Source organism: Arachis ipaensis, chromosome B4 (genome assembly GCF_059453495.1).
Source record: "Arachis ipaensis isolate K30076 ecotype BB chromosome B4, ASM5945349v1, whole genome shotgun sequence".
NCBI classification, from domain to species: Eukaryota; Viridiplantae; Streptophyta; class Magnoliopsida; order Fabales; family Fabaceae; genus Arachis; species Arachis ipaensis.
In genome coordinates, this window is record NC_142439.1 from 65,211,034 (window position 1) to 65,238,263 (window position 27,230).

General features: G+C 37.6%; 1 non-coding gene across 1 annotated transcript; it reads right to left on the bottom strand.

The window, feature by feature from the left end:
* Window positions 1-2,649: 2,649 nt before the first annotated feature.
* LOC148567734 (small nucleolar RNA R71) lies at window positions 2,650-2,757 on the bottom strand. The gene has a single exon (XR_015881966.1). It is a non-coding gene; the product is annotated as a small nucleolar RNA R71 (small nucleolar RNA).
* Window positions 2,758-27,230: the final 24,473 nt, after the last annotated feature.

The following is a 27,230-nucleotide window of genomic DNA, read 5'->3' on the forward strand; positions in this document are numbered from 1 at the left end:
CGCAAAAGGATTACTGGATCCTATTCTAGCATGATCGAGAACCGACAGATGATTAACCGTGCGGTGACAGCGCATTGGACCATTTTCACTGAGAGGACGGGAAGTAGCCCTTGAAAACGGTGATGCCCAACATACAGCTTGCCATAGAAAGGAGTATGAAGGATTGGATGAAGGAAGTAGGAAAGCAGGGATTCAGAAGGAACAAAGCATCTCCATACGCTTATCTGAAATTCTCACCAATGAATTACATAAGTATCTCTATCCTTATTTTACGTTTTATTTATCTTTTAATTATTAAAACTCTATAACCATTTGAATCCGCCTGACTGAGATTTACAAGGTAACCATAGCTTGCTTTAAGCCGACAATCTTCGTGGGATCGGTCCTTACTCACGTAAGGTTTATTACTTGGATGACCTAGTGCACTTGCTGGTTAGTTGTATCGGAATTGTGAAAAAGAACTAAGATTATGAACGTTCGTATTAAGTTTTTAGCGCCGTTACCAAGGAATGAACAATCACGATTTCGTGCACCAAGTTTTTGGCGCCGTTGCCAGGGATTGTTCGAGTTTGGACAACTGACGGTTCATCTTGTTGCTCAGATTAGGTAATTTTATTTTAATTTTAAGCTTTTTATGTCTTATTTTCAAAAAAACAAATTTCTTCTTTTTCATTTTTCCCAAAATAATTTTCAAAAAATACAAAAAAAAATTAATTAATAAAATCATGAAAACCAAAAATATTGTGCTTCTTGTTTGAGTCTTGTGTCAAATTTTAAGTTTGGTGTCAATTGCATCTTTTTTATTTTTCTTAAAATTTTCGAAAATTCATGCATTTGTTCTTCATGATCTTCAAGTTGTTCTTGATGAATTTCTTTGTTTGATCTTTAAATTTTTCTTGTTTCGTGTCTTTTATTGTTTTTCATATGCATTTTCAATTTGTTAGTGTCTAAAGTTTGAAAATTTCTATGTTTGGTATCTTGCATGTTTTTCTTTTCTTAAAAGTTTTCAAAAATATGTTCTCGGTGTTCATCTTGACATTCAAAGTGTTCTTGGTGTTCATCTTGACATTCAAAGTGTTCTTGCATGCATCATGTGTTTTGATTCATAATTTTCATGTTTTGAGTCTTTTGGTTGTTTTTCTCTTTCTTCATTAAAAATTTAAAAATAAAAAAAAATATCTTTCCCTTATTCTCTCATAAATTTTCGAAAATTTGGTTTGATTTAGTCAAAAAGTTTTTAAATTTAATTGTTTCTTATGAGTCAAATTAAATTTTCAATTTAAAAATTCTATCTTTTTTCAAAAATCAAATCTTTTTCATTTTTTCTTTCACAATTTCGAATTTCTCAAAATTTATTTTCAAAATCTTTTTCTTATTTCTATTTCATATTTTCGAAATTAATGCTAACAATTAATGTGATTAATTCAAAATTTTTAAGTTTGTTACTTACCTAGTAAGAAAGGTTCAATCTTTAAATTTTAAAATCATATCTTTTTGTTTCTTGTTAGCCAAGTAATCAACTTTAATTTTCAAAATCAAATCTTTTTAAATTTCTTTTTCAAATCTTTTTCAAAATAAATTTCAATCACATCTTTTTCAAAATCAATTCCAAAATCTTTTCTAACTTCTTATCTTTTCAAAATTTGATTTTCAAATCTTTTTCAATTAACTACTTGTTTTCTTTGTTTGATTTTAAAAGTTTCTATTTCAATCATATCTTTTTCAAAACCACCTAACTAATTTTCTCTCTCTAATTTTCGAAAACTCCTTCCCCCTTTTTTTCAAAATTCTTTTCATTAACTAATTATTTTAAATTTCAATTTAATTTTATTTTCCTTTTTAATTTTTGAATTATAACTAATATTTAAAATAAAAACAAAAATATTTTATTTTATTTTATTTGATTTTCGAATTCTTCTCCCTCTCATCTCCTTCTATTTATTTATTTATCTACTAACACCCCTATTTCACTCAAAAATTCGAACCCACTCTTCTCCTCTGTGTTCGAATTCTTATCTTTTCCTTCTTCTATTATTCTCTTCTTATACTCATATAAGGAATCTCTATACTGTGACATAGAGGATTCCATATTTTCTTTTCTGTTCTCTTCTTTTTTATATGAGCATGAACAAGGATAAGAACATTCTTGTTGAAGCTGATCCTGAACCTGAAAGGACTCTGAAGAGGAAGCTAAGGGAAGCTAAAGCACAACTTTCTGGAGAAAATCTGACAGAAATTTTCGAAAAAGAAGGAGACATGGCCGAACCCAACAACAATGCAAGGAAGATGCTTGGTGACTTTACTGCACCAAATTCCAACTTACATGGAAGAAGCATCTCAATCCCTGCCATTGGAGCAAACAATTTTGAGCTAAAGCCTCAATTAGTTTCTCTGATGCAATAGAATTGCAAGTTTCATGGACTTCCATCAGAAGATCTTTTTCAGTTCTTAACTGAATTCTTGCAGATCTGTGATACTGTTAAAACCAATGGGATTGATCCCGAGGTCTACAGGCTTATACTTTTCCCGTTTGCTGTAAGAGATAGAGCTAGAATATGGTTGGACTCTCAACCTAAAGAAAGCTTGAACTCTTGGGATAAGCTGGTCATGGCTTTCTTAGCCAAGTTCTTTCCTCCTCAAAAGCTTAGCAAGCTTAGAGTGGATGTTCAAACCTTCAAACAGAAAGAAGGTGAATCCCTCTATGAAGCTTGGGAGAGATACAAGCAACTGAGCAAAAAGTGTCCTTCTGACATGCTTTCAGAATGGACCATCCTGGATATATTCTATGATGGTCTGTCTGGATTATCTAAGATGTCATTGGACCATTCTGCAAGTGGATCCATTCACCTAAAGAAAACGCCTGCAAAACCTCAGGAACTCATTGACATGATTGCAAATAACCAGTTCATGTACACTTTTGAAAGGAATCCTGTGAGTAATGGGACGCCTCAGAGGAAGGGAGTTCTTGAAATTGATACTCTGAATGCCATATTGGCTCAGAATAAAATATTGACTTAGCAAGTCAATGTGATTTCTCAGAGTCTGAATGGATTGCAAGCTGCATCCAACAGTACTAAAGAAGCATCTTCTGAAGAAGAAGAAGCTTATGATCCTGAGAACCCTGCAATAGCAGAGGTGAATTACATAGGAGAACCCTATGGAAACACCTATAATCCCTCATGGAGAAATCATCCAAATTTCTCATGGAAGGATCAACAAAAGCCTCAACAAGGCTTTAATAATGGTGGAAGAAACAGGTTTAGCAATAGCAAGCCTTTTCCATCATCCTCTCAGCAACAGATAGAGAATTCTGAGCAGAATCCATCTAGCTTAGCAAATATAGTCTCTTATCTATCTAAGGCCACTCTAAGTTTCATGAATGAAACAAGGTCCTTCATTAGAAATTTGGAGGCACAAGTGGGCTAGCTGAGTAAAAGAGTCACTGAAACTCCTCCTAGTACTCTCCCAAGCAATACAGAAGAGAATCCAAAAAGAGAGTGCAAGGCCATAACCTTACTTGGTGTGGCCGAACCCAGAGAGGAGGAGAATGATGTGAATCCTAGTGAGGAAGACCTCCTGGGACGTTCACTGACCAATAAGGAGTTTCCCTTTGAGGAACCAAAGGAATCTAAGGCTCATCTAGAGACCATAGAGATTCCATTGAACCTCCTTTTACCATTCATGAGCTCTGATGACTATTCATCTTCTGAAGAAGATGAAGACATTGTTCAAGGGCAAGTTGCCCGGTATTTAGGAGTAATCATAAAGCTGAATGCCAAGCTATTTGGTAATGAAACTTGGGAGGACAAACCTCCATTGCTCATTAATGAACTAAATATCTGGGTTCAGCACACTTTACCTCAAAAGAAACAGGATCCTGGTAAATTCCTAATTCCCTGTAACATAGGCACCATGACCTTTGAGAAGGCTCTGTGTGACCTGGGGTCAGGCATAAACTTAATGCCACTCTCTGTAATGGATAAACTAGGAATCTTTGAGGTACAGGCTGCCAAATTCTCATTAGAGATGGTAGACAAATCCATGAAATAGGCTTATGGACTAGTAGAGGACGTGTTAGTAAAGGTTGAAGGCCTTTACATCTCTGCTGATTTCATAATCCTAGACACTGGGAAGGATGAGGATGAATCCATCATCCTTGGAAGACCCTTCCTAGCCACAGCAAAAGCTGTGATTAATGTGGACAGAGGAGAGTTGGTCCTTCAACTGAATGAGGACTACCTTGTATTTAAGACTCAAGGTTCTCCTTTTGTAACCATGGAGAGAAAGCATGAAAAGCTTCTCTCACTGCAGAGTCAACCAAAGCCCCCACAGTCAAACTCTAAGTTTGGTGTTGGGATGCCACAACCAAACTCTAAGTTTAGTGTTGAACCCCCATATTCAAACTCTAAGTTTGGTGTTGGGAGGTCCCAACAATGCTCTGAACATTTGTGAGGCTCCATGAGAGCTCACTGTCAAGCTATTGACATTAAAGAAGCGCTTGTTGGGAGGCAACCCAATGTTATTTAATTATATCTATTTATTCTCCATTGCTATTTTATGTTTTCTTTAGGTTGATGATCATGTGAAGTCACAAAAACTACTGAAAAATCAAAAACATAATGAAAAATAGCATTAAAAATAGCTCACCCTGGAGGAAGAGCTTACTGGCATTTAAACGCCAGTAAGAAGCATCAAACTGGCGTTTAACGCCAGAAAGAAGCATCAAGCTGGCGTTAAACGCCAGAAATAAGCACCAGACTGGCGTTTAACGCCAGAACAGAGCATGGAATTGGCATTTAATGCCAGAAACAAACAGCAAACTGGCGTTTAACGCCAGACATGCATTCTAAGTGCGTTTTGCATGCCTACTTGGAGCAGGGATGCTAAATCCTTGACCCCTCAGGATCTGTGGACCCCACAGGATCCCCACCTACCCCACATCTTCTTCTCTCCTCCTCAAACCTTTCCATAACATTCTTCCCCAAAATAACCTCCACCAATCACCTCCATTACTCCTCTAAAACCATCATACAACCCACCTGCACCCACCTACTCAAATTCAAACCATCACTCCTTCTTTTTCACACATCATAACCACTCACACCTCTCCATCTCATCTATTTTCTTCTTCTTCTACTCCCTCTTCTCTTCTTTTGCTCGAGGACGAGCAAACCTTCTAAGTTTGGTGTGGTAAAAGTGTTGCTTTTTATTTTTTCATAACCATTTATGACACCTAAGGCCAGAGAAACCTCTAGAAAGAGGAAAGAAAAGGCAAAAGCTTCCACCTCTGAGTCATGGGAGATGGAGAGATTCATCTCAAAAGCTCATCACTAAGAAAATGATGGAGCAAACAAGAGAGCCCACTTATGAACCTCAACAAGAGCATGAGGAAATTCCTCACTATGATATTCCTGAGATGCGTCAGGGGATGCACTTTCCTCCGAAGAACTATTGGGAGCAAATTAACACCTCCCTAGGAGAATTAAGTTCCAACATGGGATAACTAAGGATGGAACACCAAGAGCACTCCATCATTCTCCATGAGATTAGAGAAGATCAAAGAGCTATGAGGGAGGAGCAACAAAGGCAAGGAAGAGACATAGAGGAGCTCAAGAACACCATTGGTTCTTCAAAAGGAAGAAGACGCCACCCTCACTAAGGTGGACCCGTTCCTTAATCTCCTTGTTCTTATTTTTCTGTTTTTCGGTTTTTGAGCCTTATGTTTTATTTATGTTTGTGTTTTTATTACATGATCATTAGTGTTTAAGTGTCTATGTCTTAAAGCTATGGATGTCCTATGAATCCATCACCATTCTTAAATGAAAAATGTTTTTAATCACAAAAGAACAAGAAGTACATAATTTCGAATTCATCCTTGAAATTAGTTTAATTATTTTGATGTGGTGACAATACTTTTTGTTTTCTGAATGAATGCTTGAACAGTGCATATGTCTTTTGAATTTGCTGTTTATGAATGTTAAAATTGTTGGCTCTTGAAAGAATGATGAAAATAGAGAAATGTTATTTGATAATCTGAAAAATCATAAAATTGATTCTTGAAGCAAGAAAAAGCAGTGAAGAACAAAGCTTGCAGAAAAAAATACAAAAAAAAAAAAAGAAAAAAATTGGCGAAAAAGAATGATAAAGAAAAAGAAAAAGCAAGCAGAAAAAGCCAAAAGCTCTTAAAACCAAAAGGCAAGAGCAAAAAGCCAGTAACCCTTTAAACCAAAAGGCAAGGGTAAAAAGGATCCAAGGCTTTGAGCATTAATGGATAGGAGGGCCTAAAGGAATAAAATCCTGGCCTAAGCGGCTAAACCAAGCTGTCCCTAACCATGTGCTTGTGGCGTGAAGGTGTCAAGTGAAAACTTGAGACTGAGCGGTTAAAGTCGAGGTCCAAAGCAAAAAAAGAGTGTGCTTAAGAACCCTGGACACCTCTAACTGGGGACTCTAAGCAAAGCTGAGTCACAATCTGAAAAGGTTCACCCAGTTATGTGTCTGTGGCGTGTATGTATCCGGTGGTAATACTGGAAAACAAAGTGCTTAGGGCCACGGCCAAGACTCAAAAAGTAGCTGTGTTCAAGAATCAACATACTGAACTAGGAGAATCAATAACACTATCTGAATTCCGAGTTCCTATAGATGCCAATCATTTTGAACTTCAAAGGATAAAGTGAGATGCCAAAACTGTTCAGAGGCAAAAAGCTACTAGTCCCGCTCATCTACTTGGAGCTAAGTTTCATTGATATTTTGGAATTTATAGTATATTCTCTTCCTTTTATCCTATTTGATTTTCAGTTGCTTGGGGATAAGCAACAATTTAAGTTTGGTGTTGTGATGAGCGGATAATTTATATGCTTTTTGGCATTGATTTTACATAGTTTTTAGTATGATTTAGTTAGTTTTTAATATATTTTTATTAGTTTTTAATTAAAAATCACATTTCTGGACTTTACTATGAGATTGTATGTTTTTCTATGATTTAAGGTATTTTCTGGCTGAAATTGAGGGACCTGAGCAAAAATCTGATTCAGAGGCTAAAAAAGGACTGCAGATGCTGTTGGATTCTGACCTCTCTGCACTCAAAGTGGATTTTCTGGAGCTACAGAAACCCAAATGGTGCGTTCTCAATTGCGTTGAAAAGTAGACATCCAGGGCTTTTCTGCAATATATAATAGTCCATACCTTGCTCAAGTTTAGACGACACAAACTGGCGTTTAACCCTAGCTTTTTGCCCTATTCTGGCGTTAAACGGCAGAAACAAGTTACAAAGCAGAGTTAAACGCCAGAAACAAGTTACAAACTGGCGTTCAACTCCAAGGAAGACCTCTACACGTGAAAGCTTCAATGCTCAGCCCAAGCACACACCAAGTGGGCCCGAAGTGGATTTCTGCATCATTTACTCATTTTTGTAAACCATAGTAACTAGTTTAGTATCAATAGGACTTTTTATTATTGTATTTATATCTTTTGATCATGTTTTGATGATTGAACCCTCTTTGGGAGGCTAGCCATTTGGCCATGCCTGGACCATTATCACTTATGTATTTTCAACGGTAGAGTTTCTACACACCATAGATTAAGGTGTGGAGCTCTGCTGTTCCTCATGAATTAATGCAAAGTACTATTATTTTTCTATTCAACTCAAGCCTATTTCTTCTCTAAGATATTCATTCGCACACAAGAATATGATGAATGTGATGATTATGTGACGCTCATCACCATTCTCACTTATGAACGCGTGCCTGACAAACACTTCCGTTCTACATGAAAAAAAGCTTGAATGCATATCTCTTAGCCTCCTGATTTACGATCAGAGTCTTCGTGGTATAGGCTAGAATTATTGGCGGCCATTCTTGAGATCCGGAAATTCTAAACCTTGTCTGTGGTATTCCGAGTAGGATCTGGGAAGGGATGGCTGTGACGAGCTTCAAACTAGTGAGTGCTGGGCGTAGTGACAGACGCAAAAGGATTACTGGATCCTATTCTAGCATGATCGAGAACCGACAGATGATTAGCCGTGCAGTGACAGCGCATTTGGACCATTTTCACTGAGAGGACGGGAAGTAGCCATTGACAACGGTGATACCCAACATACAGCTTGCCATAGAAAGGAGTATGAAGGATTGGATGAAGGCAGTAGAAAAGCAGGGATTCAGAAGGAACAAAGCATCTCCATACACTTATCTGAAATTCTCACTAATGAATTACATAAGTATTTCTATCTTTATTTTACGTTTTATTTATCTTTTAATTATTAAAACTCTATAACCATTTGAATCCGCGTGACTGAGATTTACTAGGTGACCATAGCTTGCTTCAAGCTGACAATCTTCGTGGGATCGGTCCTTACTCACGTAAGGTTTATTACTTGGATGACCTAGTGCACTTGCTGGTTAGTTGTATCGGAATTGTGAAAAAGAACTAAGATTATGAACGTGCGTATTAAGTTTTTAGCGCCGTTACTAAGGAATGAACAATCACGATTTCGTTCACCACCAGCAATAAAGAAGTGACAACAAGCAAGCAAACTTCAGAGAAGCTCAATACAATGGAAGAACCAACCAAGGAACAAAGGTAGGGAGTGAGCTTCACACCTCCATTGCCATATCCCCAAATGTTCAACAAGGAAGACTTGCAGTGGAAGGAAGGAATCAACAAGACAATCATTAGTTACCTTCCAAAGCAAGAAACAGATAACACAAGAGGGCAAAAAGAGAAAGAGACTGTACAGAGTGATGAAGAAACTCAAGAAGACACTGAAGTGTTAACCACTGAAAAGAAAAGCCCCAAGGTGAAGTCTATTGTCAAAGAAGAAGGATCAACAAATAGAAGGAAGAAAAGCAAGAACAAAACTAAAAAGGGTTGGAAGAACAAAAAGATTCCAACAGAGGGGTTCTCCAAGGGTGATGAAGTACAGTTGATCTATCAACAGTTGGGGACAAACCAACAAGTCAATGACTACTATACTATTTGCAAAATACTCTCACTTGAGCACACCGAAATTGAGCATCAAGGAACAAAGAAGAAGCTCACAGTAAGAGGGGACAAGCTGAGACACTACAGTCATCAACCACCATAAAAGGGGGGTCCAATGTCAAGCTAGTGAATAAAGAAGCGCTTGTTGGGAGGCAACCCAACCTGAGGTAGTTTCCTTTTCATAGCTATTTTAATAAAAAGTTTAATTAGTTTTATCTATATTGCAAGAAGCTAAGTTTGGTGTTGCACACCAAAACAATCTAAGGAAGAATGAAGGATTCTAAGTTTGGTGTTCCACCAAAAAAATCTCATCATAAAACACATTCTCACCTTCTACATAATGCTAGCTTCAAGCAATTAGATGAACCATTTAACCAATTTTCTATTTCCTAGTTTTTGGTGCTATTACCTTTAGCAAAGATAGAAGGGTCTTACACATGGTTAACTTGTTGCATAAGGAGCATTTACAAGGGACTAAGTTTGGTGTTCACACACCAAAGTAAGTTCAAAAGCCCATAAATAAGCTCTGCATATTAACCAGTTGACTTAAGGGCTTGAGAAGCAAGCAACTTTTGAGAATCATGCAGGAAAATAGCTAACATTTGAAGACAATCGGCAATATGACTCAAAAGGGACACAACAGAAGGAAGAATGAAAAGCTGCAACCCGACAGGTTGTATTCACACTTGATCCTTGTTATGGTAAAATGTTCTAATTCAGGGATTCCTTCGTGTCTAGCTAAAGTGTTCATTTATTTGCAAGTGACAATTTTTGCTGAAAAAAAGTAATTTGCATAATCTTGTCATCCTTCATTAGCCTGAGTATTTTGTTTTGTTCCCCTTGCTATTTGAATAAAAAAATGTTTGATTTAGAAAAGTAATTGTTCAATGTTGCAAAAGTTAGAATGAATGTTAGTGGTGGTATGTGTTTGATTCAATTGCTAACTCATAAAATAAATGCTGCATAATGACATGTTACTTGAAGCTTAAGCTAGTTTGTTGCTATAATGCTTTCAATTAATGAAAGTCCCTTGAGAAAGAATCAAAACAAAAAGAAAAAGAAAAAGAAAAGCCAAAAAGTGGCAAAGAAATAAACAATAAGGCTAGACACCAATAGCTTGGACCTTAGGACACATGTCTGTGGTGTTTTTGTACTAGGATATGCTTGGACAAGTAAGTTCTAAGGAGTATTTCAAAACTTGGCCACTTAGATCAACTGATTTAGGATTGCCAACTGAAAGTCCACAATAAAGAGCAACCTAGCTATAAAACATTTAGTATTCCAAAGAGATGCTGGGCATCAATGATCCTAGGAAGAAAATGTGAGCCATGTGTCTGTGGTGAAGAAATGCTGAGCAAAACTAAGCCAAAGGCTGCTGCAACATTTACCACCAAGCCTTCAATGAACAATAAGCTCTAAGCAAAAATAAAGAAGGAAAAATTAGCAAGGGAAGTAAGCAAAAAGTAAAGCATTGGAGCAGCAACCTTAGTGAACCCTTGGGGAAACATTGTTTATTTAGCAGCAAGTAATAAATGAGCTATCATTGATCTGCATAAAACCCCATGAACCAAATTCAGCTATCTACTAAATAAGGACATGCATACTTCTCTATTTCATTCTATCTTCTCTTATGTTTAATGCTTGCTTGGGGACAAGCAAGTTTTAAGTTTGGTGTTGTGATGACAAGTCATCATATGATAGTTTTTCAAGAAATTTTGTACTTGTTTCATTAGGTTTTATGCACTTTCTTGCATTGTAAGTTAGTAATTTGGAGAGGTATTGCATGGTTTCTTTGAATCAATCAACCACCCTTTAATTGATACTAAATCATGAGGTTTAAGCTAAATTTAATTGATTTTTAAATGATTTATAAACCTTGTGAATTTGGTGATACTTTGATTGGTTGTTTTGATTACTTGTAGATGAAGAAAAGAAGAAAATAAGAAAGCGTAGCCTAAGAAGCGTGGCACAATGAAGGAGGAAAGCCACAATGCTCTCTCCAAGAGCTTAGTGCTCTCCAAGGGAGCACAATAATGAACCAAGGAAGCAATGCTTGAATGTTACGCTCTCCTTGAGAGCTGAGAACTATAATGAACCAAGGAAGAGAGGGGAAAAGCATAATGCTCCGCTCTTGTCAAGAGCTTATCGGGCTCCATCCAAAATAAATTCAAAGAGAAAAGCATGCCAATGCTTGCCACAAGGTTCGAACTCATGAGCAAGGGGGAGGAAGGAAGCGCTATTCACCAAGGAAAATAAGCCAAAAAAGGCCAGCAATGCCTCCCCAAGGTTTTGAACTTGACACCTCACCAAAACAAAGGGAGTGCTGCGCTCTTACCAAGAGCTGAGCGCTACTCTCTTCATTCCTTGATGCATGAGGTGCGAGTGTGACACGGCCAGGGAGGCATGACACGCACAATTTGGCACGGCCAGGAAGCTTGGTACGCCCAAGACAAACCTCAAGGCAGCATGATGCTGCGCTCTCAAGGAGAGCAGAGCACTACCCTGATGCACACAAGCTTGGCATGCTACAAAGAGCCAAGGACACAAGCCATGATGCTGCGCTCTCACCAAGAGCTGAGCACACTATTGGGAGCAAGCACCATGGGCCAAAATTGAACCAAGATTCAATTTAAATTCAACTCTTCACCAAATAAAAAAGACCACTCCAAATCTAAAAATAAAAAATTAGGAAGTGTATAAATAGAAGCTAGTTTGATTTAGAGAAAGGACTTTTACTTTCTTTTAGAATTTTCACTTGTAATTTTGAGAGTTTTACTTTGACTTTGGATCTCTGAGAATTGGGAGGGAGAATTGATCTCTCTTCTTCCTTGTTCTTGCTTCTGCACTCTTTACTTCTTGTTTTAGATCTTGGGTGAAGAATTGAAGAAATTCTGTTTCAATCTCACATTGAGATCTCTTTATTTTTTTCTGCATAATTCTAGAAACTGTGATTTGAATCCAAATTCTGTTTATTGCTTTCTTTTACTTCTTCTACAATTTACTCTTCTACTTCTTTTGCAATTGTTCTTGTTGGATCAAGGAAAGATTTCAGATATAGACTTGTTTTCTAGTCTCTTCCACCCCTGAGATCTTCAATTTCCCTTTAGCTAGTGCAATTAAGCTGCAGTCTACTTTCTGTTTGGTTTTCAAAGTAATTTTCCTTTCTTGTTTAGATCTGTTGCATCTCAATGTAATTTCTAATCCTCTGTTAATTGTCATTTACTTCTGCTTGTTTAATTTCTGCAATCCCAATTTCCAAATCCTTTTATGATTCAAGTAATTTACATTTCTTACACTTTAAGCTTCAATCATTTACATTTCTTGTAATCTAAGTTTTTTCAATTTACATTACTTGCACTTTAAGATTCAGCTTCTTTACTTTCTTTGCCCTTTTAATTTACAGTCTATTACCCCTCTCCCTTTAAATTTCATGTAATTTAGCTTCTGTTGAACACAAATCACTCAAATAAACTCTTATTCACTTGACTAAATCAATCACCTAACTAAAATTGCTCAATCCTTCAATCCCTGTGGGATCGACCTCACTCATGCGAGTTATTATTACTTGATGCGACCCAATCCACTTGCCGGTGAGTTTTAAGGTGTTGGAATTTCGGTTTCAACCCATCAGCGACCCGGTACACTTGCCAGGGAGTTTGTGTGCAATCATTTTTCCCTCATCAGCGTACATGATGCATACGCGTGGATAGCAAAGTGTCAAGTGACGCGTACGCGTACATGGCCCGTACGCGTCGTTGCTCCCACGTGACTCACTTAAAGGCAATCTGCTGGGGGCGATTTCTGGGCTTTCCAGGCCCAAATCCAACTCACCTCTGATGCTATTTAACCCAAGTATTGAAGGGGGATCAACAAGGAAGTTATCATTAGTCATAGTTTAGTTTTAGATCTAGTTTTAGTTTTAGTTTTCTAGAGAGAGAAGCTCTCTCTTCTCTCTAGAATTAGGATTAGGTTTAGGTTAACTTCTTAGATCTAGGTTAATTTCATGCTTTGATTTACTTTTCCTTTTGTAATTCTTGTTCTTCTTGTTCTTCTACATCTCCTCTCTTTAGTTTAGCATTTAATTCTTGTAATTCTCTACTTTTATGTTGATGCACTTTTGTTTCTCCTATTTTCCTTTTAATGCAATTCATGTTTTGATTTCCTTTATTGCTTAATTGAATTGTTGTTATTAATTCCTTGTAATTGAGTAGTGTAGATTTACTTTTATTGCAATCTTATTATGCTTTCCTTTTATGCCTTCCAAGTGTTTGATAAAATGCTTAGAAGGATGTTAGAGTAGATTTTAGTGCTCTTGGCTTGGGAAGGTAACTTAGGAACTCTTGAGTTACTAATGTCCAAGTAATTAATGATTGGGAGCCATTAACTCTAGTTCTCACTAATTGAATTAGTGGAGAGTTAGGACTTATGGACTTGGATTGATATAGCTCATTTGACTTTCCTTTACTAGGTAGAGGATCATTTAATGGGATTGATCCTTGCCAATTCTCATGTTGTGGTTAGTGATAAGGATAGAGATCCTTGACCACCAAACCTTGCCAAGACCGCTTTATCATTTGAATTTCATTGTCATTTACTTTCCTTGTTCTCATCTAAAACCCCAAAATATACAACTCATAACCAATAACAAGAACACTACCCTGCAATTCCTTTAAGAGACGACCCAAGGTTTAAATACTTCGGTTATTAGATTTTATTAGGGGTTTGTACTTGTGACAAATAAATTTTTGTATGAAAGGATTATTGTTGGTTTAGAAACTATACTTGTAACGAGATTTCATTAGTGAAATTCTTTACCATCAATTTCTCGCTCATCAAAATAGCACCGTTGCCGAGGAATTGCAGTGGTGTTATGTTATTGGTTATTGTAGATATGTGAATATTGTGAATAGGTGTGCCTTTTACTTGTTTGTTAGCTTTTTGTTTCCTTTAATTGTTATTAGTTTTTGTTCTCTTGTGTTACTATGAATTCTCACTTTGGCTATGAATGTGATTACAACTATGTTGTAGGCAATGGAAGCTTCTATGAGGATATGTATCAAGGATGGGACAATCAAAGGTGGGAGGAGCCATATGCACATGATCAATCCTCATGGCAACAATCCCCACCATTGAATTATGAACAAGAGTCATTCTATGATGCATATCAATCTAATGGCTATGGTGCACCTTATTGTGATTTTCAAGAACCACTACCATATGCCTATGAACCCCCTCTTCAACATAGTTTTGAACCACCGTACTCACAAGCCCCTTTCTACCAAACACCTCCATATGACCCAAATTCTTATCCACCAAACCAACAACCTTATGAGTCATATGAACCATATATGGAACCACCACAATATCAATACTCCCAAGAACCACCTCATTATACACCACCACATCTATATCAAGAAGAACCACCTTCCTATTATGAATCCTTTCTCCAAAATAATGAACCCTTCTATCGACCCCAATCTCTAATGGATAAAACCCTTGGTGTTCTTCTTCAAGGGCAAGATGAGATGAAAAGAGATGTGCAACAATTTATGGCTACCTTGACTGAGGTAGTGAACCGATTAGCCTCCCAATGCTTGAGTACTCAAAGTATTCCCATGGTCACATGTGAAGAATCAATTGAGGAACGTAGCATGAAGGAAAGATTGGAAACTCCAGGGGAGAAGGAAGAATGCTACGTTGTGTTAGAACAATTGGAGAAACCTATGATTATTGAAGAAAAGGAAGAAGTGGTTGAAGACCTAGGAGATACGGAACCTCCATGGGAAGCTAAAATCATGGAAAGTTCCTCCAAGAAGATTGAATTTGATGTTGAAGAGGAATGTGCACAACCTCCAAAACAAATTTTGAATGGAGACTTGGAGGGAATGAAGCAAGAACTGAGTTTCCTTGGTGGTGAATTCTTTGAACTTAAAGAACCTTCTCCCGAGGAGATAGAGAGCAATATGGAGGTAGACTTCTCTAATCCTCCCATATATGATTTGAGTGATGGAGAAGAGTTGGAAAAATTGGATGAACAAAGGATTGAAAGTAAAAAAGTTTGTGAGGAGGTGGAGGTAACCAAGGAAGAACACAAGGCAGTAGAGCTTGCAAGGACATTGGAAATACCTCTCCCCAAGACATCACCATCCATTCTTTTATTCAAGTGGATAAATTCCTTATACTTAAGCTTTATTATTCCCCTTGGATATGGTTTTCTTGAGATGGATTGTCAACTTAGACATCTTTATGGCTTTAAGAGCAAAAGGGAGATTGTTAGTGGTTGGCATTGTAAATCGAGGTTCATTATGGTTACATGTTCAAAGCTTAATAGCAAGGGTTAGTGTAGAACTAGATTGCTTGGGTCTAGGATGATGTTTGGTCACTTGAATAAGAATTCCAAGACTATGGCACCCGGATGGATTAATGATGATCAATTTGAGGATGGGTGTAGAAACAAGATATGCGATCCGAGAGTACATGAGGATCAAATTTGGGAGCCTTTAGCTTGTGCGGAACCCCATCAAGTCTTGGAGTCATTATCTTTGAAGAATAAAGCTTATTGGAGATTCAAGCATTGGTGGATGTTCAAGGATGGATACAAGCACAAGCCACCATGACAAGGAGCTCACCAAATGTCCAACTTAAGGACAATAAATAAAAGTGCTAGGTGAGAGACACCCCACCATGGTAAAATATTTTCATTTTCTCTTTTCTAAATATTGGTAGCAATTGGTTTAATTTCATGTTTAGCTTAGCTTGTTGAGTTTATTTGGTAGTTTAGTAGGTTGAATAAGGTTTTATGGTGTTTTGGTAGCTGTTTGAAGGCATGGAATACTTGGCTTGGTGCAAGAACTTGAAAAATTTTTGAAAAATAGAGCACCAACCCACGCGTACGCGTGCCCTAAGCATTTTCGACCACTCACATGCACGTGCGCCTCACGCATACGCGTGGATCTAGAAGTTTCACCCCTCCATACATCAACCTGAGAGTTGTGCCTACATGCGCGAACTTTGTGCCGCTAACACAAACCAACCCACGCGTATGCGTGCCTCACGCGTACGCGTCAATTCTCTCGGACACCAACCGCGCGTACGCGTGCCCCACGTGTACGCGTCGATACCATTTCATCAATCCACACTTATGCGTCGATGTACGCGTACGCATGGATTGTCTTGTCTCAACACTCTTCTTTTCTTATCTTCTTTCCATTTATCTCCTTCTCTTTTCTTCTCCCCTTCTCATTTTATTTTTGTTTTCCTTTGTTTGTGTTGGATTGTTACTCTTTTCCACCGCTCATCGCTGCTGAGTTCTAATTCGGATGTTATCTTAACATCATTATGTTTATAATCTTTGTTTTATTCTTTGATTGAGGTTATATATTGCTACTTGGTTTTTAGTTCTTCATGCTTAATTTTTTGAATACCAAGTAAATGAAAATTGCCCCGAGCTTCTTAAATCTTTTTGAATTGTATGTTGTAGCTAACCACCATGTGATTTGAATTCCTTTCTTTGATTAGGAAATTTCTTGGTGGATGTTATGCATTTACCTTAACGCATTGTGCTTCTTGACCTTATGTATCCTTATGCTATCTTTGGCTTGAATGCTTTCATACTTCTTTATTGCTTGTTTGGTTGTCTTAACGTACAAGTTTAAAGTATTTCAAGCACACTAGAATGAGTGAAGTGCATTCTTCTTTTGTGTAAATTGTGACAAAGCTTTTTATGCTAGTGTGCGTGTGTTCTAAACGGCGCCAAATTTAGAATTCACACAGACCTATTCTTCATTAATGTCACGCTAATTCACTCACTTCATTCTAGTGATTTTACGTCATTCCAACAATTTAGGCTTCCTTGCTTTTGCCTTTACTTGTCTTCGTATCCTGTTTTCTATTTTTAGAATGTTTATCGTAAGCAAAAACAGAAGCGGAAAAAAGAACACGTAGCAACCAGTTGATCTACCAGCTGAAGGTAGCAATTCAGAGAGTCGATGTACCCCATTGCTCATTTTAGAATGCACCGAGGATGGTGCAAACTTTTAAGTGTGGGGAGGTCGTCCGACCGTTCGATGTCTTTGGGTGACAAATTTCTAATCCCAACACTTTTGTATTTCATTTTTGGTCTTATATATATATATATAATAAGCTTAGTTAAAATAATGAAATTTCCCAAGAAAACATTTTTAATAGGGCATTGACACCCTAATTGATTTGAGTGGAAAACTTTTTATAGAACTTGCTTGAATTATATATATTTTGTGGGACATGATTTTTGAGCTAAGAACACACAACCTTGGGAGTCTTGAGCCTAATTGTGTGGTTACATCTTATAACCACTTATTTTCCTTCTTCTATGCATTATTCTCTTCCTATGATTGTAATCTTTGAGTTGTTTGATTCTTTATGTCCATTATTTTATTTATTCATGCATCTCTATCTATCCTAATAAGAAGAATTAATCCCTAATCTAACAAAAATCAACAACAGAATTAATTGAAAAGAAAATAGAACAAAGAAGCAGTGATGAGGCAGGGAATCTGGGATGGTAGCAGAGACAGAATTGCAAATAGAAAGGGAAAGGCAGCCGGTAGTAGGGGTTGCCCAGAGAATGGCGGCGACCGGTGGTCTGTGGTGGCATTGAGAAGTGTTCGCCAAGTAGTGGAACAGGGTGACGCAGGGCAGAGAGATTCAGCTTCCCTCTATGACAGCGATGGGAACTGGGGGGAAATAGCAGAAAGTGGGTTGTGGTGGTGTGACGAGGGTTCGCAAGTTGCCGGCGGCAGTGAGGAAACCGCGGCGGCTGGTCAGGGGTGGAGGGTGAAATGGGTAGTGAGAGGGAAGGGAAGATGGAAGACGAAGAAAAGAGGGGAAAGAATGAGAAGGGGGTGGACGACGGTGGCGGTTTGGCACCGGACGGCGGCTACGGGTGGTTTGCAGAACCCGAGGGAGTCGCTATAGAGGAAGGGAAAAGGGAGAAGGACGTTGGGGGTGAAGAGTGAGGGACGCAAGGTTAGGGTTCTCGTGTGGATGGGGTTAGTGTTTTTGAATCCACGCGTCCGCGTCCTGGACGCGTCCGCGTGGATGGGCGAAGAAGGAATGGACGCGGAAGCGCTATATACGCATACGCATGGATGAGGAGAGTGTGCGTGGACGCGTACACATACCGTACGCGTCCGCGTGCATTGAGGACTTGGCTAGAGGCATAGTGTTGGCCCCAAGCTCGCGTGACTCTCTGGTCATAAGTATGGGTGCTGTACGAACGCGTCGACGCATCCGCGTCGAGTGCAGCTTGTGCGAGAAGCCTAGTGTTCACCCCAAACTTGTGCAACTCTTTGGAAAATATATGGGGCTGCATTCGCTCATCGACGCGTACGCGTACAGCATGCGTACACGTCCCTGCCCCTTTTTTTTAGAAACACTAAAAACAGGTTAAAATCTCCCTAACAGTGCCTACAACTCAGAAATAATAAAAAAAAATGCAAAATTAAAAAAAAACTTTTTGGCTTTTGAAGAGTTTTCAAATACAAGCAAGGGAAGCTTGCATCACAAGCAAACTCAAAGCATTAATACAAGACAATAAGAAAAGGAAAACTACCTACAATGGCAACCCAAATCACTTATTAATCAAAGCTACAAGAGAGTGGAAAGAGTTTACCATGGTGGGGTGTCTCCCACCTAGCACTTTTAGTTTAAGTCCTTAAGTTAGACATTTGGAAATCTCTTTGTCATGGTGGCTTATGTTTGTATTCATCCTTGAATCTCCAAAGATCCTTGCTCCTCAAATGGTTGATAGAAATTCCAACCATCTTCACCAAGCTCAGGTGAAGTTCAATCCAAGAAATGAGCTCCCATAGCTGGTCTTCGTGTAGCGATTCGGGATCCCATATCTTATTTTCACACCCGTCTTCTAGTTGATCATCGTGATTCTTCCATCCAGGTGGTTGACACATAGAATTCTCTTTAGCACACCAAGTCTTCTTCCTAGACCCATACAAAGTAGCATTCATCCAATCATGATCCCTATGTCTTGAAAGCTTGACCTCAATGAGCCTAATACCAAACTTTCAACCACTACACAACTCCCTCTTACTCTTAGTTCTACAAAGAGCTCTAAGTTGCCCATCCATTTCAATTAAACCATATTCAAGTAAGAAAGTAAAGCTTGAGGGTAAGAATTTTACCCACTTGAATGTTGTGTTGGATGGTGACTTAGGGAGGAAGACCTCCCCACACTTAGACAATGCGAGGTCCACTCCCTTATGCTCTTCTTTAGTTATTTCCACCTCTTGACAACTTCTTTCAATTTCTTCTTGCTTGCTGACTTCTTCCAATTCCTCCTCATCATCAATCATGTCAAACTTGGGAGGTTGTGTGAAATCTACTTCAATATCAACTTCACATTCAATGGAAGGGTCTTCAATGAGGTCACCAACATCACTTGGTGTTTAGTTGTCTTTACTAGATTCAATTTCATGTCCCATAGGAGAGGATTCAATTTTTTATAAGAAGTCATTGATGATTGAATCCATCTCTTGATCACCCTTTTCATATTCTTCAATTTTGATGTGCTCCGGAGGTTGTTGGGGTTCGCATGGTGGTTCCGTATCTCCCAAGTCTTCAACCACTTCTTCCTTTTTTTCAATAACCATAGGTTTCTCCAATTGCTCCAACACGAATGCCGATTCCTCCTTCTCCACCAGATTTTCTAATCTCTCCTTCATGCTTTGCTCTTGTTTTGATGCTTCACATATCGTCACGGAAACACCTTGAGTGTTCAAGCATTGGTAGGCTAAAGTATGCACTACCTTAGTCAAGTTGGTCACAAACTCTAGTGTATTCCTTTGCATATCCACTTGTCCTTGAAGTATCAAAGCGAGAGAATCATCCATTGGGGCTTGGAGTGGATAGGAAGGTTCATCATTTTAGAGAAAGGGTTCATAATGGGAAGGTGGTTTTTCTTGGTAAAGGTACAGAGATTGTATGTATTGAGGTGGTTCTTGATAGTAATCATGATAGGGTTATGGTGGTTCTAAAGATTCTTGCTCATAATGGTCACAAGGATGTACTATGGGTGATTGGCCATGTGATGGATAAGGATCATAGGAAGGTGTTTGATAAGAAAAGGCTTGTGAGCATGGTTGATGGTCACGTTGAGGATATGATTCATAGGCATATGATGGTAGTTGTTGATTGCCACAAAAAGAGTTACCATAGCCATTGAATTGGCATGCATTAGGATGGGAATTATACCTATAAGTATCTGGAGGTGGTTGCCAAGAGGAGTGATCAACTCCTTGAGGCTCCCCCCATCCTTGATGGTTCCATCCTTGATACATGTTGTCATTGAAGTTCACATTTCCTACAACACAATTTGAACCAAACTCATAGCCAAAAGGGTGAGAATTCATAGTGAAAGCAAAAACAAACTAATTAAGTCCTAAAGCTAACAAAAACTATCAAACAAACAAAAGACAAACATATTCACAATATTCACATATATACAATAACCAATAACAAGGCACACAATTGCATTCCCCGGCAATGGCGCCATTTTGATGAGAGGTATTTTGTTGGTATAGAATTTCACTAATGAAATCTCGTTGCAAGTATAGTTTCTAAACCAACAATAATCCTTTCATACAAAAATTTGTTTGTCACAAGTAACATACCCCTAATAAATCTAATAACTTAGGTATTTAAACCTCGGGTCGTCTCTTAAAGGAATTGCAGGGTAGTGTTCTTGTTATTGGTTATAAGATGTATATTTTGAGGTTTTGGATAAGGGACAAGAAAAGTAAATTGCAAAGGAATTGAAATGATAAAACCGTCTTGGCAAGGTTTGGTGATCAAGGATCTCTATCCTTATCACTAACCACAACATGATAATTGCAAGGATCAATCCTATTAAATCATCCTCTAACAAGTAAAGGAAAGTCAAATGAGCTATATCAATCCAAGTCCATAAGTCCAAGCTATCCACCAATTCAATTAGTGAGAACTAGAGTCAATGGCTACCAATCATCAATTACTTGGACATTAGTGGCTCAAGAATTCCTAAGTTACCTTTCCAAGCCAAGAACATAAAATTCTACTCTAACATCCTTCCAAGCATTTCATCAAATACTTGGAAGGCATAAAGGGAAAGCATAGTAAATCAACAACAAGAATAAGATCTAACAACTACTAATTACAAAGAATTGACAACAACAATCAAAGAAAGAACAATTAACATGAATTACCTCAAATTGCATTAAAAGAAAATAAAAGGAACAAGAGTAAATCAACAACAAAGCATAGAAACAAAATAGAGGAAATTACAACAAGAGAATAGAAGAACAAGATGTAGAAACAAAGAATTCAAAGTTAGAAGTAGATGAAAGCATGAATTAAAACCTAGATCTAAGAAATTCTAACCTAAACCTAATCCTAATTCAAGAGAGAAGCTTCTCTCTCTAGAAAACTAACACTAAAACTAGATCTAATTGTCCTAATGATGAATGATGGAATGCATCCCCCCATTCCCCTTCAATCCTTGGCCCTTTTAGCCTTTTCCCACCAAAGTTTAGCTTCAAAATTGGGCCAGAAGCCCTTCAAAATTCGCTAAGCACGATTTCATTAAAGAGGTCACGTGCAGACATCGACGCGTACACGTACAGCACGCGTACGCGTCCCTGGAATTTTGCAATCCACGCGTATGCGTCTATTGCACGTGCGCGTCTATGATTGCACCCCAAATCTTTGGCTTTTCATGATTTCTCCATTTTGCAAGCATCATCTTCACTCTTTTGATCCATTCCTAGCCTTTTCAATCTGAAATCACTAGCAAACACATCAAGGCATCTAGTTGAATCAAAGGATGATTAAATTTATCAAATCAAGGGTCTAAAAGCATGTTTTCACACTTAAGCACAAATAAAGGAGGAATAACAAAACCATACTATTTTATTGAATAAATGTGAGAAAAAGTTGATAATATACTCTAAATTCAGCACAAGATAAACCCTAAACCCTCAAGTACAGTCGCCACCCCAGATGCCCCTTGGGAGATGGATTCTGATAACAAGAAACCCAAGGGGATGCTATTTGCTCATCTGACGAGGTAGGCCAGGACATGGCAGAAGATCTTTGCCCATTATGTCTTGCCGACCACCCATTTTACCTGGTGATGAGCGGATAATTTATACACTTTTTGGCATTGTTTTTACATAGGTTTTAGTATGATTTAGTTAGTTTTTAGTATATTTTTATTAGTTTTTAAATAAAAATCACATTTCTGGACTTTCCTATGAGTTTGTGTGTTTTTCTGTGATTTTAGGTATTTTCTGGCTGAAATTGAGGGACTTGAGCAAAAATCAGATTCAGAGGTTGAAGAAGGACTGTAGATGCTGTTGGATTCTGACCTCCCTGTAATCAAAGTGGATTTTTTGGAGCTACAGAACTCTAAATGGTGCGCTCTCAACTGTGTTGGAACGTAGACATCCAGGGCTTTCAAGCAATATATAATAGTCCATACTTTGCTCGAGTTTAGATGATGCAAACTGGCGTTCAACGCCAGTTCCATGTTGCATTATGGAGTTAAACGCCAGAAACAGGTTGCAAAGTGGAGTTAAACGCCAGAAATAGGGTACAAACTGGCGTTCAACTCCAAGAGAAGCCTCTACACGTGTAAAGCTCAATGCTCAGCCCAAGCACACACCAAGTGGGCCCGGAAGTGAATTTCTGCATCATTTACTCATTTATGTAACCCTAGTAACTAGTTTAGTATAAATAGAACTTTTTACTATTGTATTCAGAATCTTCGGATCATCTTTGATCAGTTTTATGCTATCTTAGACCTTTAGGGAGGCTGGCCATTCGGCCATGCCTAAACCTTCATCACTTATGTATTTTCAACGGTAGAGTTTCTACACACCATAGATTAAGGTGTGGAGCTCTGCTGTTCCTCATGAATTAATGCGAAGTACTTTTATTTTTCTATTCAATTCAAGCTTATTCCTATTCTAAGATGTTCATTCGCACCCAAGAACATGATGAATGTGATGATTATGTGACGCTCATCACCATTCTCACCTATGAATGCGTGCCTGGCAACCACTTCCGTTCTACATGAAGATGAGATAGAATGAGTATCTCTTAGGTATCTAATACAGGGGACCGAGTCCGAGATATTAGAATCTTCGTGGTATAAGTTAGAACCCATGGACGGCCATTCCTGAGATCCGGAAAGTCTAAACCTTGTATGTGGTATTTCGAGTAGGATCTGGGAAGGGATGGCTGTGACGAGCTTCAAACTCGCGAGTGCTGGGCGTAGTGACAGACGCAAAAGGATAGTAAATCCTATTCCAGTATTATCGAGAACCGACAGATGATTAGCCCTGCAGTGACAGCGTATTGGACCATTTTCACAAAGAGGACGGGATGTAGCCATTGACAACGGTGATGCCCAATATACAACTTGCCATAGAAAGGAGTAGGAATGATTGGATGAAGACAGCAGGAAAGCAGAGGTTCAGGAGGAACAAAAGCATCTCCATACGCTTATCTGAAATTCTCACCAATGAATTACATAAGTACCTCTATCCTATTTTATATTTTAATTAGGTTTTAATTATCAATTCTCTATAACCATTTGAATCCACCTGACTGAGATTTACAAGGTGACCATAGCTTGCTTCAAGCCGACAATCTCCGTGGGATCGACCCTTACTCACGTAAGGTTTATTACTTGGACGACCCAGTGCACTTGCTGGTTAGTTGTGCGAAGTTGTGACAAAGTGTGATTCACGTTTGAGAGCACCAAGTCTTTGGTGCCATTGTTGATGATCACAACTTCGTGCACCAAGTTTTTGGTGCCGTTGGCGGGGATTGTTCGAGTTTGGACAACTGACGGTTCATCTTGTTGCTCAGATTAGGTAATTTTATTTAATTTTCGATTTTTGTTTTAATTATTTCTATTTTCAAAAAAAATTTAAAAATAAATATTTTCAAACATTTATTCCATGTTCTTCAGAATTTTTAAGAAAGAATTCTGGAATTTCATGGGATATGTTGAATCCTGGCTAGCTGTAAAGCCATGTCTAAATTCTTTTGGACTGAGGCTTCTTCTTTACATGCTTGAACTATGTATGCTGAAGCTTGGCTGACCATCAGCCATGTCTAGTGTTTTGGACCGGAGATTTCACTGAAAGCTTGGTTGGCTAGTAAGCCATGTCTAATTCCTGGACTGGAGCTTTAGACTAACATTGCAAGATTCCTGGAATTCCTATTAAAAATTTTGAAATCCTTATTTTTCTTTTTCTAAATAATTTTCGAAAAATACCAAAAATTTTAATAAAATCATAAAAATCAAAAAAATAATTTGATGTTTCTTGTTTAAGTCTTATGTCAGCTTTTAAGTTTGGTGTCAATTGCATGTTTATCTCTTTCTTGCATTTTTCGAAAATCCATGCATTGCATTCTTCATGATCTTCAAGTTGTTTTTGGTAAGTCTTCTTGTTTGATCTTTAATTTTTCTTGTTTTGTGTCTTTTCTTGTTTTTTATATGCATTCTTGCATTCATAGTGTCTAAAAATTAAAAATTTCTAAGTTTGGTGTCTTGCATGTTTTTCTTTTCTTAAAAATTTTCAAAAATAAGAATTGATGTTCATCTTGATCTTCAAAGTGTTCTTGGTGTTCATCTTGACATTCATAGTGTTCTTGTATGCATCATTTGTTTTGATCCAAAATTTTCATGCATTGAGTCTTTTTGATGTTTTTCTCTTTCTTCATTAAAAATTCAAAAATAAAAAAAAAATATCTTTCCCTTATTTCACTCATAATTTTCGAAAATTTGATTTGATTTAGTCAAAAATTTTTAAAATCTAGTTGTTTCTTATGAGTCAAATCAATTTTTCAATTTAAAAATTCTATCTTTTTCAATCTTTTTCAAAAATCAAATATTTTTCATTTTTTCTTTCATATTTTCGAAAATTTCAAATTGATTTTCAAAAACCTTTTTCTTATTCTTACTTCATATTTTTTAAAATCTCACTAACGATTAATGTGATTGATTCAAAAATTTTAAGTTTGTTACTTGCCTAGTAAGAAAGGTTCAATCTTTAAATTTTTAAATCATATCTTTTTGTTCCTTGTTAGTCAAGTAATCATCTTTAATTTTCAAAATCAAATCTTTTTAAATTTCTTTTTCAAATCTTTTTTCAAAATAAGTTTCAATCACATCTTTTTCAAAATCAATTTCAAAATCTTTTCTAACTTCTTTTCTAACTTCTTATCTTTTCAAAATTTGATTTTAAAATCTTTTTCAATTAACCACTTAACTTTTTGTTTGATTCTTATTTTTTTCAAAACTACCTAACTAACTCTCTCTCTCTAATTTTCGAAAATCACCTCCCTCTTTTTCAAAATTCCTTTTTAATTAATTAATTGTTTTAAATTTAATTTAATTTAATTTTTCTTTTTAATTTTCGAATTTTAATTTTAATTTTAAATTAAAAACAAAAATATTTTTTTCTTTTATTTAATTTTCGAATTTTCTCATCTCTCATCTCCTTCTAATTATTTATTCATCTACTAACACTTCTCTTTCACTCAAGAATTCGAACCTACTCCTCTCCCTTGTGTTTGGATTCTTACCTTTTTCTTTTTCTATTCTTCTCTTCTACTCACATAAAGGAACCTCTCCACTGTGGCAAAGAGGATCCCTATTATTTTCTGTTCCCTTCTTTTTCATATGAGCAGGAGCAAGGACAAGAATATTCTTGTTGAAGCTGATCCGGAACCTGAAAGGACTCTGAAGAGGAAGCTAAGAGAAGCTAAAACACAACACTCTGAAGAGAACTTTACTGAAATTTTTGAACAAGAAGGAGATATGGCCGAAAATAATAACAATGCAAGAAAGATGCTTGGTGACTTTACTGCACCAAATTCCAATTTACATGGAAGAAGCATCTCAATCCCTGCCATTGGAGCAAACAATTTTGAGCTTAAACCTCAATTAGTTTCTCTGATGCAACAGAACTGCAAGTTTCATGGACTTCCATCAGAAGATCTTTTTCAATTCTTAACTGAATTCTTGCAGATCTGTGATACTGTTAAGACCAATGGGGTTGATCCCGAGGTCTACAGGCTTATGCTTTTCCCGTTTGCTGTAAGAGACAGAGCCAGAATATGGTTGGACTCTCAACTTAAGGATGGCATGAACTCTTGGGATAAGCTGGTCACGACTTTCTTAGCCAAGTTCTTTCCTCCTCAAAAGCTTAGTAAGCTTAGAGTGGATGTTCAAACCTTCAGACGAAAAGAAGGTGAATCCCTCTATGAAGCTTAGGAGAGATACAAGCAACTGACTAAAAAGTGTTCTTCTGACATGCTTTCAGAATGGACCATCCTAGATATATTTTATGATGGTCTGTCTGGATTATCTAAGATGTCATTGGACCATTCTGCAAGTTGATCCATTCACCTAAAGAAAATGCCTGCAGAAGCTCAGGAACTCATTGACATGGTTGCAAATAACCAATTCATGTACACTTCTGAAAGGAATCCTGTGAGTAATGGGACGCCTCAGAAGAAGGGAGTTCTTGAAATTGATGCTCTGAATGCCATATTGGCTCAGAACAAAATATTGACTCAGCAAGTCAATATGATTTCTCAAAGTCTGAATGGATTGAAGGAATCATCCAACAGTACTATAGAGGCATCTTCTGTAGAAGAAGCTTATGATCTTGAGAACCCTGCAATAGTAGAGGTGAATTACATAGGTGAACCCTATGGAAACACCTATAATCCCTCATGGAGAAATCATCCAAATTTCTCATGGAAGGATCAACAAAAGCCTCAACAAGGCTTTAATAATGGTGAAAGAAACATGTTTAGCAATAGCAAACCTTTTCCATCATCCACTCAGCAATAGACAGAGAATTCTGAGCAGAATCCATCTAGCTTAGCAAATATAGTCTCTGATCTATCTAAGGCCACTCCAAGTTTCATGAATGAAACAAGGTCCTCCATTAGAAATTTGGAGGCACAAGTGGGCCAGCTGAGTAAAAGGGTCACTGAAACTCCTCCTAGTACTCTCCCAAGCAATACAGAAGAAAATCTAAAGAGAGAGTGCAAGGCCATTGATTTGACCATCATGGCCGAAACTACAAGAGAGGAGGAGGACGTGAATCCTAGTGAGGAAGACCTCCTGGGACACCCAGTGGCCAATAAGGAGTTTCCCTTAGAGGAACCAAAGGAATCTGAGGCTCATCTAGAGACCA